Raw genomic sequence first — 8423 nt, 5'->3', positions numbered from 1 at the left:
AAAAAGACTAAAATTCATTCAATTTTATTATACTTTCTTGTAGCAATTTCTTCCCAGTTCTGGAGTTGCCTGTACTTTGCCATAAGCTAGTATATGCTTAGAGGACAGATTTAGCTTTATGTCCAGGATGTGTGAAATAAATGCAATGGAAGTATATGAACATCTCACCTGAAAGCAGACTGGCATTGCACCGCTGGAAGTCAATTGTTCCAGTTTCACCTTACCCTCTAAAAAAGGAGGCAAAGAAATTTAAATATATATCCTCATTTTAAAATGATTGATGCAATCCCTTGTGCACAGTTGCTTTGCAAAGTGGAAGAAAGATTAACTGTAAATACTTTATTTTGTCTAACTATAGCACTGTAATTACTATTTCACACCTTCTCTGAGAAAGACAAGCAGGTACCTGTGATAAGTTTTGTGAGAGGAGAGATGCTGAGAAGGTAGAAAGAGTGTCTGGTGTCACTCAGTATGGAACATTACAGCTTGCCCTTATTTATTTTGGAACTGTGACAACTGACCGAAAGATTGGGACTATAAATAGGAATCCAATGAGCATTAGCTGTGCAAGAAGAAAAAACAGTGTAACTTGGCATGCAGCAAAATGTTTATCTGGAATAGCATACAGATGTCCCTGCAACTCCCACTGCCATCCTAGGTGATTTTGCTTATTTCCCACTACTTATAATGAATTAGGAACAGCACCATCTCTGTTAGCTTTGCTTCTTACTCAGTAGAGCTCTCTCAGATAGGTCCTGATGAACCATTACCTAAGAAAGATACAAGTCTCCTCCTACACGTAAATTACAGGGAGAAGATTGTTTGTTTTGTGAAGTGTAACTGCTATGTACCATTCACAGGCTGCATCTTGCACAGTAAGTGAAATAATTGTCGGAACAAGCTGATGGAGTCAGTGCTTCCCTTTGTTGCAGTTCAGAATAAAAACACCAAATGGGGCCAAATTCTGCCTAGCAGAGTTCATTGTGTTTTTGTTTCTAGATTGGCATGGTTGGAGGATGCATCTGTAAAAATTCAGTGCATGTTAACTTTGAATGGACTGAGATAGAGCCCTTGGCAGTTTTGTAGCAGAAATATATTTTCCACTGACTCCTGAGCTTAGCCTTCACTAAGGGGGTAGGTAAAACATGTCAGCCTGGTATGTGATAGCAAGCAACCCAACACACATACTTTTCTTTCTGTGTATATGTTGCTCTATGATGCATAGAAAACATGGTGAGTGCCCTCAGAAAGGCATCGGCTGAAAGAAAATCTACAGTTTCATGTTTTGAATATTCTCATTTCCCCTTCTTATCCTTGTAACATTTCCTATATGGCCTTAGCCATAGACAAATGTAGCAGACAGTGACAATTTCAGGTGTTAGCAGGTGACGTGGGAATGGGAGGCTGCAAAAAGTGATTGGGAAGAAGTTGTGACAATGCTCTATGTCTAAAAAGTAGGCAAAAGTAAGCATTTCATTAGTGGGGGCAAAACAAGATACACATGGAATAAAATTTAAGTTTTTCTTGTGAGACACAAGAATACCAATTGTCTTAAGAGCTTCTGCCACTGATTGTATTACAGTTGCTGTGACAGGACTACAGCTGATATACTGTGCATGATTTCTCTCTTGGTGCCTGTTCTCCACTGATTGTCCTGCACAGAAAGAAAGATACAGGTATTGCAAAGGGACAGTTGGCTCCATTCCAACCCAAACTATAGCCTGGACTGTTCTCCTGAGCTGGGCTAGATGTTGCTTCTGGCCACGCAGTGAATTTTGAATGCCTGACGATGTCTTCAACAAGTAAAGATGGCACTGTATTGTGTAGGCAAGGATGTTAGACCCTTTTCCTTGCTTACTTTGCTTTTCAGTTGGGAGAAGTAGGCTTTCTTCGTTTGGAGTTATACTTTTTTCTTCAGTGAGTGCTTTGTAGGAGCTGAAGTAGAGCTAGTATCACTCAGGACATCTGTGAGTTTTAAGCAGTTTTTCCCATCTGAATGGGACCAGATAATTTCCACTGCCAGCTGAACAGCAGAACACCAGCCAGAGAAAACATTAAGTGCATTTCCATGTTTGATGCTAATGGCCAGAGAAAGAAGAATGGATAAATGATGTTCACTCCATTTATCCTGAAGCACAACAGAGTGCACATTTTCCTTTAATAAGCCCCTGTAGCACAGGTAGCACAGGCAAGAAGTGATGGTCCTGGTTCTTGGTGCTTGTGATAATTTGCCAATGAAACATAGAGGTCATGGATGGTTTCTGCATTGTTTATTGCAGCTTTTACCCCTGCAGCCAGATTCTCCAAACTGCTATTTTGTTTTTTCAATGAAGGCTTCAGAAGGGATTTTGTAAACAAACAAACAAAAAAAAATACCCCAAACAAAGCTGCTGGAGAGTGAAAGGCTGTTAGCAGCTTATTTCTTAGAGGAGGTAAGTTTATAAATGACTAGAAAAAGGCAGAAGGATATCTGGTCACACACGTGTGGACACACATTTGCACTGCTCCTCAGGAGTATCCGGGATTGCAGTTACACCCTGCACTGTGTGCCCAGCACGAGGCTAAACAGATGTTTTCTCCTGCAGACAAAAATTTAACAGGAGTTCTGGATTAAGTAGGAAAAGGGTCACTAATTCTGTTTAAACATCTGGGTCATACAGATGACAGCGGTCGATCAGCACAGGCATACCGTCCTCTTTGTGGTCGGCACTACGGCTATCCAGTGGACTTTCCCTACATGTACACCTGACAAAGAGCGAGAAGGGAAAGCACCTCAAGCCCAGCTCAAGGGTGGGTTGTTTGCTCCGGCACCGACCTGTACTCCCTTTCTCATCGTACATCCAGATCCCTGCCCGGGACGGCTTCTCCTCGCGTGTCAGCTGCTCGGGCCTGTGGCGGCGGGGCAGAGGGGAGAGGACACGGGCGGTCAGCACTAAAGGAGTGGGAATTCCGTCAGGGAACGGGGAGAAGCCAAACCTACCAAAAAGTAAGGTAACCGTAATAAGCCCTCGGACTAAGAAGCGGGCTCGCGGCCTGCCAGGGCCAACCGGCCCTCCTCGGGCAGCGGGAGCGACCGCAGTCAGCCGGGAGCAGCGGGAAGGGGAGGAGGAGGAGGAGGGAGGAGCAGCGGAGGGAGGAGGCAGCGCTGGCAGCGGGCGGGGAGGGGGCACGCGGCGCCAAGGAGGAGGAGGAGGAGGAGGACTAAGATGGCCACCGGCTGCCGCGGGGAGCGGCCCCGCTCCCTCCGCGGCCCCCTCGGCGCGGCCCGGCCTTGATGGGGCCGGGACGATCCCGGCGCCCGGACGGTGCAGCAGTGGCGGCGGCGGCTCCCGCCGAAGCCCGCCCGGGAGGAGCCGTCCTCCCGGCCCGGCCCGCACCGCCCGGCCGCGGCCGCCGCGCCGCGTAACGCCCCGAGCCGAGCCCTGCTCGCGGAGAGGCAGGATTCAGCGGAGGGAGGACAGCCAGGAGCGCCGGACCGCCCGCAGCCGCTCCCCGCGCCGGCGCAGCGGCACCGCTGCCCCTCGGTGAGTGCCCGCCGGCGCTGCCTGCCGCTCCCCGGGCCTCTCCGCTTTGTTGCGCCGTCGGCGAGCCCGGCGAGACCCGGCGCTCCCGCAGCCCGGCCGCAGGCCCCGCTCCCTGGGGATGCCGAGCGGCCGGGCCGGGCTGGAGGAGGGGGCGGCGGCGCGAGTGCCGGGAGCGGCCGATCACTGTCGCTGCGCGGGCACCCTCCTCCGGCTCCAGTGCCGGGGCTGTGCCGGGGCCGCGGCGGAGAGGGGCCCGGGGGTCTGAAGGAACCCGCGGGCGCTGGGCCGCTCCGGCCGCCTTTGTTGCGGCTGGGGCGGGCGGTCTTCCCGCGGGAGCCCCGGCGGGGCGCGGAGCCGGCCCCGGCCTTGGGGAGCCCTGCGGGGAGTGCGGAGGGGGGTCGCCCCGGGCACTGGGCGGCTCACAGACCGTGGGTCAGGTCAGCTTTCCTCCCCCCGCGTTTTATTTTGATTTTTCGTGCGGGTGCTGTTTTTGGCGGCAGCCTGGAGCTGTCGACCCCGCGGTGCGGCAGGGACATTGAAGTTACAGAACCCGACAGGTTTGTCCCCGCTGCGTCCCTGGGGACAGGGGAGTCGCTCGGAACATGGTGCTGGGGTTGGTGAAGTACCTGCTCCTTGTCTCGAGCGTCGTTTTCGCCCTGCAGTTCTGAGAGGTGGGCCACGCAAATGCAGAGGTTTGCACAGAGACCAATCTGCTGGGTACTAAACCCTGCGTGATGTTCACCTTGAAATACTAAGATTATAATTTCTACCTGTGCCTGCACAGCAAAACACTTGTGGAAGAAGTGCAAAGGATTAGATGTATTTATTTTGACCTATAGTTTCATGAATGATTTAACTGAAATTTTTTGGGTAACTAGAGTAACTTGCAAGATTTCAGTGTAGACCTGTGAGTCCTGGCCTTATTTTAATGACTGAATTTTGGTTTCTTGCTAATGTAGGTTTGTGATGAGGTCCATGCATGTCCACATTTGGACCATGAAATTTTACTACAAAGAACAAGTGGTGGTTTCTTGTTAAGAGAAGTAATTTTTTCATGTTGTAGCTAATAGAAATTATTTTTCTTCATCAAAGCTGGGTTTCTCCCTGATGCCTGTGCATGCCTTTGTGCCCAGTTGTGGCTGTACAGCTGTAGGATGTTCCTGAACTCACAGACTCCTATGGATCCAGTCGGGTTCTGCAGAGAGCCAGCTTGATTGCATCCTTGGCACATTTTGGTAACAAGCTAGCAGTATCTTGAATTAGGCTATTGTGAACAAATTGTACAGTCTGTGAGATCTGATATTTCTGCAATATCTCACTCATCCTGTGCAGTCTTGGTAGGCATACAGCATTTGAAGATATGAACTTACCTGCTGTGCGACATGGTCAATGGCAGTAAGCCAGCCAAGTCTCTTTCTTTGCTTTTAGGTTATAGGTGGGCAGACATTGTGTCCTGGAAATGTGTCCATGTTAACGTGGCATTGTGCCTTTGTTCTGTGTTTGGACTCTGAGTGGGTGTCTCCTCACTATGTGGTGTGGGTCTGTTGAGTTCAATTGGGGGCCCGCTCTGGAATACTCAACACTGTTGATAACAAGGTGTTTTGGGTAGAAGAATTCCTCAAATACCAGATTGAAGGATGGTGCATAGTATTCTTCAGTTTGGTATGTGTTTGCTAGGAACTGGACACATTTGTTTTTCTAGTGTGTTGGGTGATTTTAGGCTGCTAGACTTGGAATAAAAATGTAGTATGTTTTGGGTTTTATGGTCATCCTGCATCTCTTAGCCAGCTGATTATCTAGCTGAAGCAAGTTAATCATGGAGCTGCTGTGACTTAGTATCTTCAGCACCCATTTGAAAATTTATTACAACATTTATATATCAAGGTTTAAGTAAGGGTTGGTGTGTCCAGTCAATTGTTTGTTTCCAGTTCAGTACATCAAGATCAGCTACTTGGTAGTACTGCTACCACACAGTACTAGGGGAAGACAGTGGGACTGTGAGAAAAGAATGCTTATCTTTTTGTTCAAAATGGTAACAGATTCTAAATAAAAAATAATTATAGTTCCTGATAATTTCAACCTTGATGTAACAAGGCTACATTATCTTGCTGCATCTTGGCACAGGAGTGGTCTGAGAAGGTGATCTGACAGCTGCCTGTGTGGCTATGCAAACCTTGGTACTTTGGTTTAGTGGAGCTAAACTGGCAGAAGTGAGCAAGGCAAGCGTGTCTTCAGGATGTTTTGATGTGTGCTGCTGTTAAAGGAATTCAGCAGTGTTTCACATCCACCAACCTTGCATTAACTAATTCAGAGTTTTCAAGTGTTCTGTGTGACTTTTAGCGTTCAGGAAGCTTCAGTGGTGCTTTGTGGGAATGGGGGTGAGTGGGCAGATGTTCTGCTTACCCTTTGAAATGCTCAGGACTGTCATGAGATTGTTTGGAAATTTGGGTGTTGTAACATGGTGTTTCACTTCCCAAATGTTGATATTGCTCCGTGACTAGGTTCTGGGCATTCACTTGGGTTTCTAAAGATGTGCTAAGCTAAGAAATGTAAAGAGAAGAAGACAGTGATTCCCTCTCAGGTGGTTAAATTGATAGAGGACAAATCTGTTCATGTTAATTAGCAGTTCATGTCTCTAAGTGATTTTCAGTCCCTATTACAAAATAGTGGAAATACTGTTTCAGCAGTGGCCTTTGACTTGCAGGACTTCCTGCCATGAGGAAGTCTTGTGTCATTTGTCCAAAATAAACAGATTTTGACAAGTGCAGATAAAGTATGCTGTGAGAAACCATGCATCTAAGTCACAATTTACCCCCTATTGCTTGCTTGCTTTTCTGATAATTAGTACCATGGAAGTCTATTCTTATGATATGTTACTAGAATGTAATGGTAAATAGAATTTTCTGTTGGTCCACAGTACAATTTCTGGGTATGTGTGTAGGTGGAAAACAAATTATTTTCTCATGGCTTTAATATAGAAGCTTTTAACTTCACTGATTTCCTTCTTGGTCCCTTTTTCATGCTGGTGGTGTTGCTGATTGCAATAGTACACTATTGAAAATGTCCAAGTTATGACAAATACTTAACAGTATTAGTTTATTTGACGTGTTTGGAATGCTGGTTGTTTTAAAAAGTGCTTTTTTTTGTTACTTATCTGTCCTAAGTGACCAACAGCTTGAGTCTTTAAACCTTCATGTGTTGAAGGACTGAGGTACATTGATGTAAGATTGTCATATCTCCTTAACTTTGTCAGTTTGTTTACAGTTTCATTATAAAAGAGTGAAACTATTTATCTTCTTTTGGAGACTTTAATCTTGCTGCTGGGCTGTTCATACTTTGTTCAGGCTGGGAAGGACATAATTGTAAGGTCCCTGTGCACATTTGTTTTAAGCTGCTGTCCCGCAGACAGTATAGAAAGTGTTGCCATATCCTTTTGTTGGGTACAAATTCCTGCTGGCAGGATGTTAAATTTTAACTGAAGTCATTGGTGGGGAGTTGAGAGCAGCTCCTTGGCTCAGGTGAGAGCACTGTAAGCTTTGCAGGACTCAGTATGCTTTAGTGGTCATCCAGCCTTGAGAGCATCTGTTTGGCAAGCAACCCATGTTTGATGAGGCGGTAGTGCAGGCTTTGGAATTTTAGTCACATCCTCTTTTCTTCTGGATATTACAGGTAAATGTGTACAGCGCCTCCCTGGTACAAACAGGGGCTTGGTGACTGCTCTGAGGACTGAATGGCAACATCTTGCTGAGGAGGCCATGGCATGGTCTCAGGTGCTGGTGTCACTGTTGGGGGAGCTTTCTTACAGCTGCTTTGAGCTCTTGGCTGGTATCGAGGCTTTCAAAACGAGTGCTTTGTCCAGTCCAAAGAATGAAGAATAGGTCTTGTTCCTTTTCTATTTGCTTTGCTCTAAGTATACAGGAGATTTTTTTTTTCCTTTAAGTCTTTTGTGAGTGAAGATGACCTAAATCTTAGCTTTTTCCCATTAACAGCTCTGGGGCAAAATTTTCTGATTTTTGTTCTGTGTGGAAATGTGCAACTGACATGATTTTTGACAATTGTGCTGATGTTTTTGAAATTTTGAATGACAGCAGGGAATAATTTTGGTTTTTTTTCATGGTGTAATTTTTCTTCTTTTTTTCTCTCCCTACCTGTTGAGCAAAGCTGTGATACTGGAAGTAAAACTGTATTGAGATTTGGGGGGAAAAAAAGTTGGATGTTTCTTTGGAATTACTTTATTCCAGTGAGAGCTACATGCCATCTTTTGGGATCTTTCTCATATGAGGGAAGAAGCATTTGACTGCTTTACTGGTTTTGGTGTTTCATCACTACCCTCTGATGGATTTCTGCCTGTCTTAAGCATGTGACTTGTAATGCTTCACACATATGACAGAATAGGAACAGATTTGCAGAACTTGCACATGTAAAAAAATACCTTCTGAAATTTCAAATGCAGTAGAACAATGTTGTGCTAGGAAAGAAGGATTTCTGTGGGAGCCGTAAACAATAAGGGATGTTGAATGGTATGAAGGCAAGTGGCTTCTCATTTCAGGGCAAATTTTAAGAAATGTCAGCAAAAGATGATATGGATGCATCTGAATTATAACAATCAAAAATGCATGAATAGAATCTTTAGTTCTTATACCTTCACAAATATTATTATTTCCATGTGCTTTTATTAAAATACGACACAGAAAAAGCTTTGATCAGGTTGGCTAACCTAATGTACAGAAAATAATAAATTTGAAAACAAATAGGAGAAGTGGATTTTCCAGGTGGCTTATTTCATCCCTTTCTTTCTTGCTCTACTGAATTTTTTTGTTGCACTGGAAGCATGTAAGAGATAAATTCCTGCTTATTCACGCTGGGTGAATATTCATCAGTTGCATGGGTAACTAAGCT

General features: G+C 45.6%; 1 protein-coding gene across 9 annotated transcripts in view; it reads left to right on the top strand.

The window, feature by feature from the left end:
- Positions 1–3370: 3370 nt before the first annotated feature.
- WDFY3 (WD repeat and FYVE domain containing 3) overlaps positions 3371–8423 on the top strand; it is a 152163-nt gene continuing 147110 nt past the window's right edge. For 7 of the 9 annotated variants that reach the window (XM_077783020.1, XM_021541464.3, XM_021541461.3 and 4 more), the window contains exon 1: positions 3415–3524. The gene's annotated coding sequence lies outside the window, so the exon portion shown is untranslated. Of the gene's footprint in view, positions 3525–8423 lie in introns of all 9 variants that reach the window. The other 2 variants (XM_077783021.1, XM_021541458.3) reach the window with 2 other exon arrangements.

Source organism: Lonchura striata, chromosome 4 (genome assembly GCF_046129695.1).
Source record: "Lonchura striata isolate bLonStr1 chromosome 4, bLonStr1.mat, whole genome shotgun sequence".
In the NCBI taxonomy this organism is placed as follows: domain Eukaryota; kingdom Metazoa; phylum Chordata; class Aves; order Passeriformes; family Estrildidae; genus Lonchura; species Lonchura striata.
Note: the sequence above shows the minus strand (reverse complement) of the source record. Positions and strands in the feature narration are given on the sequence as shown.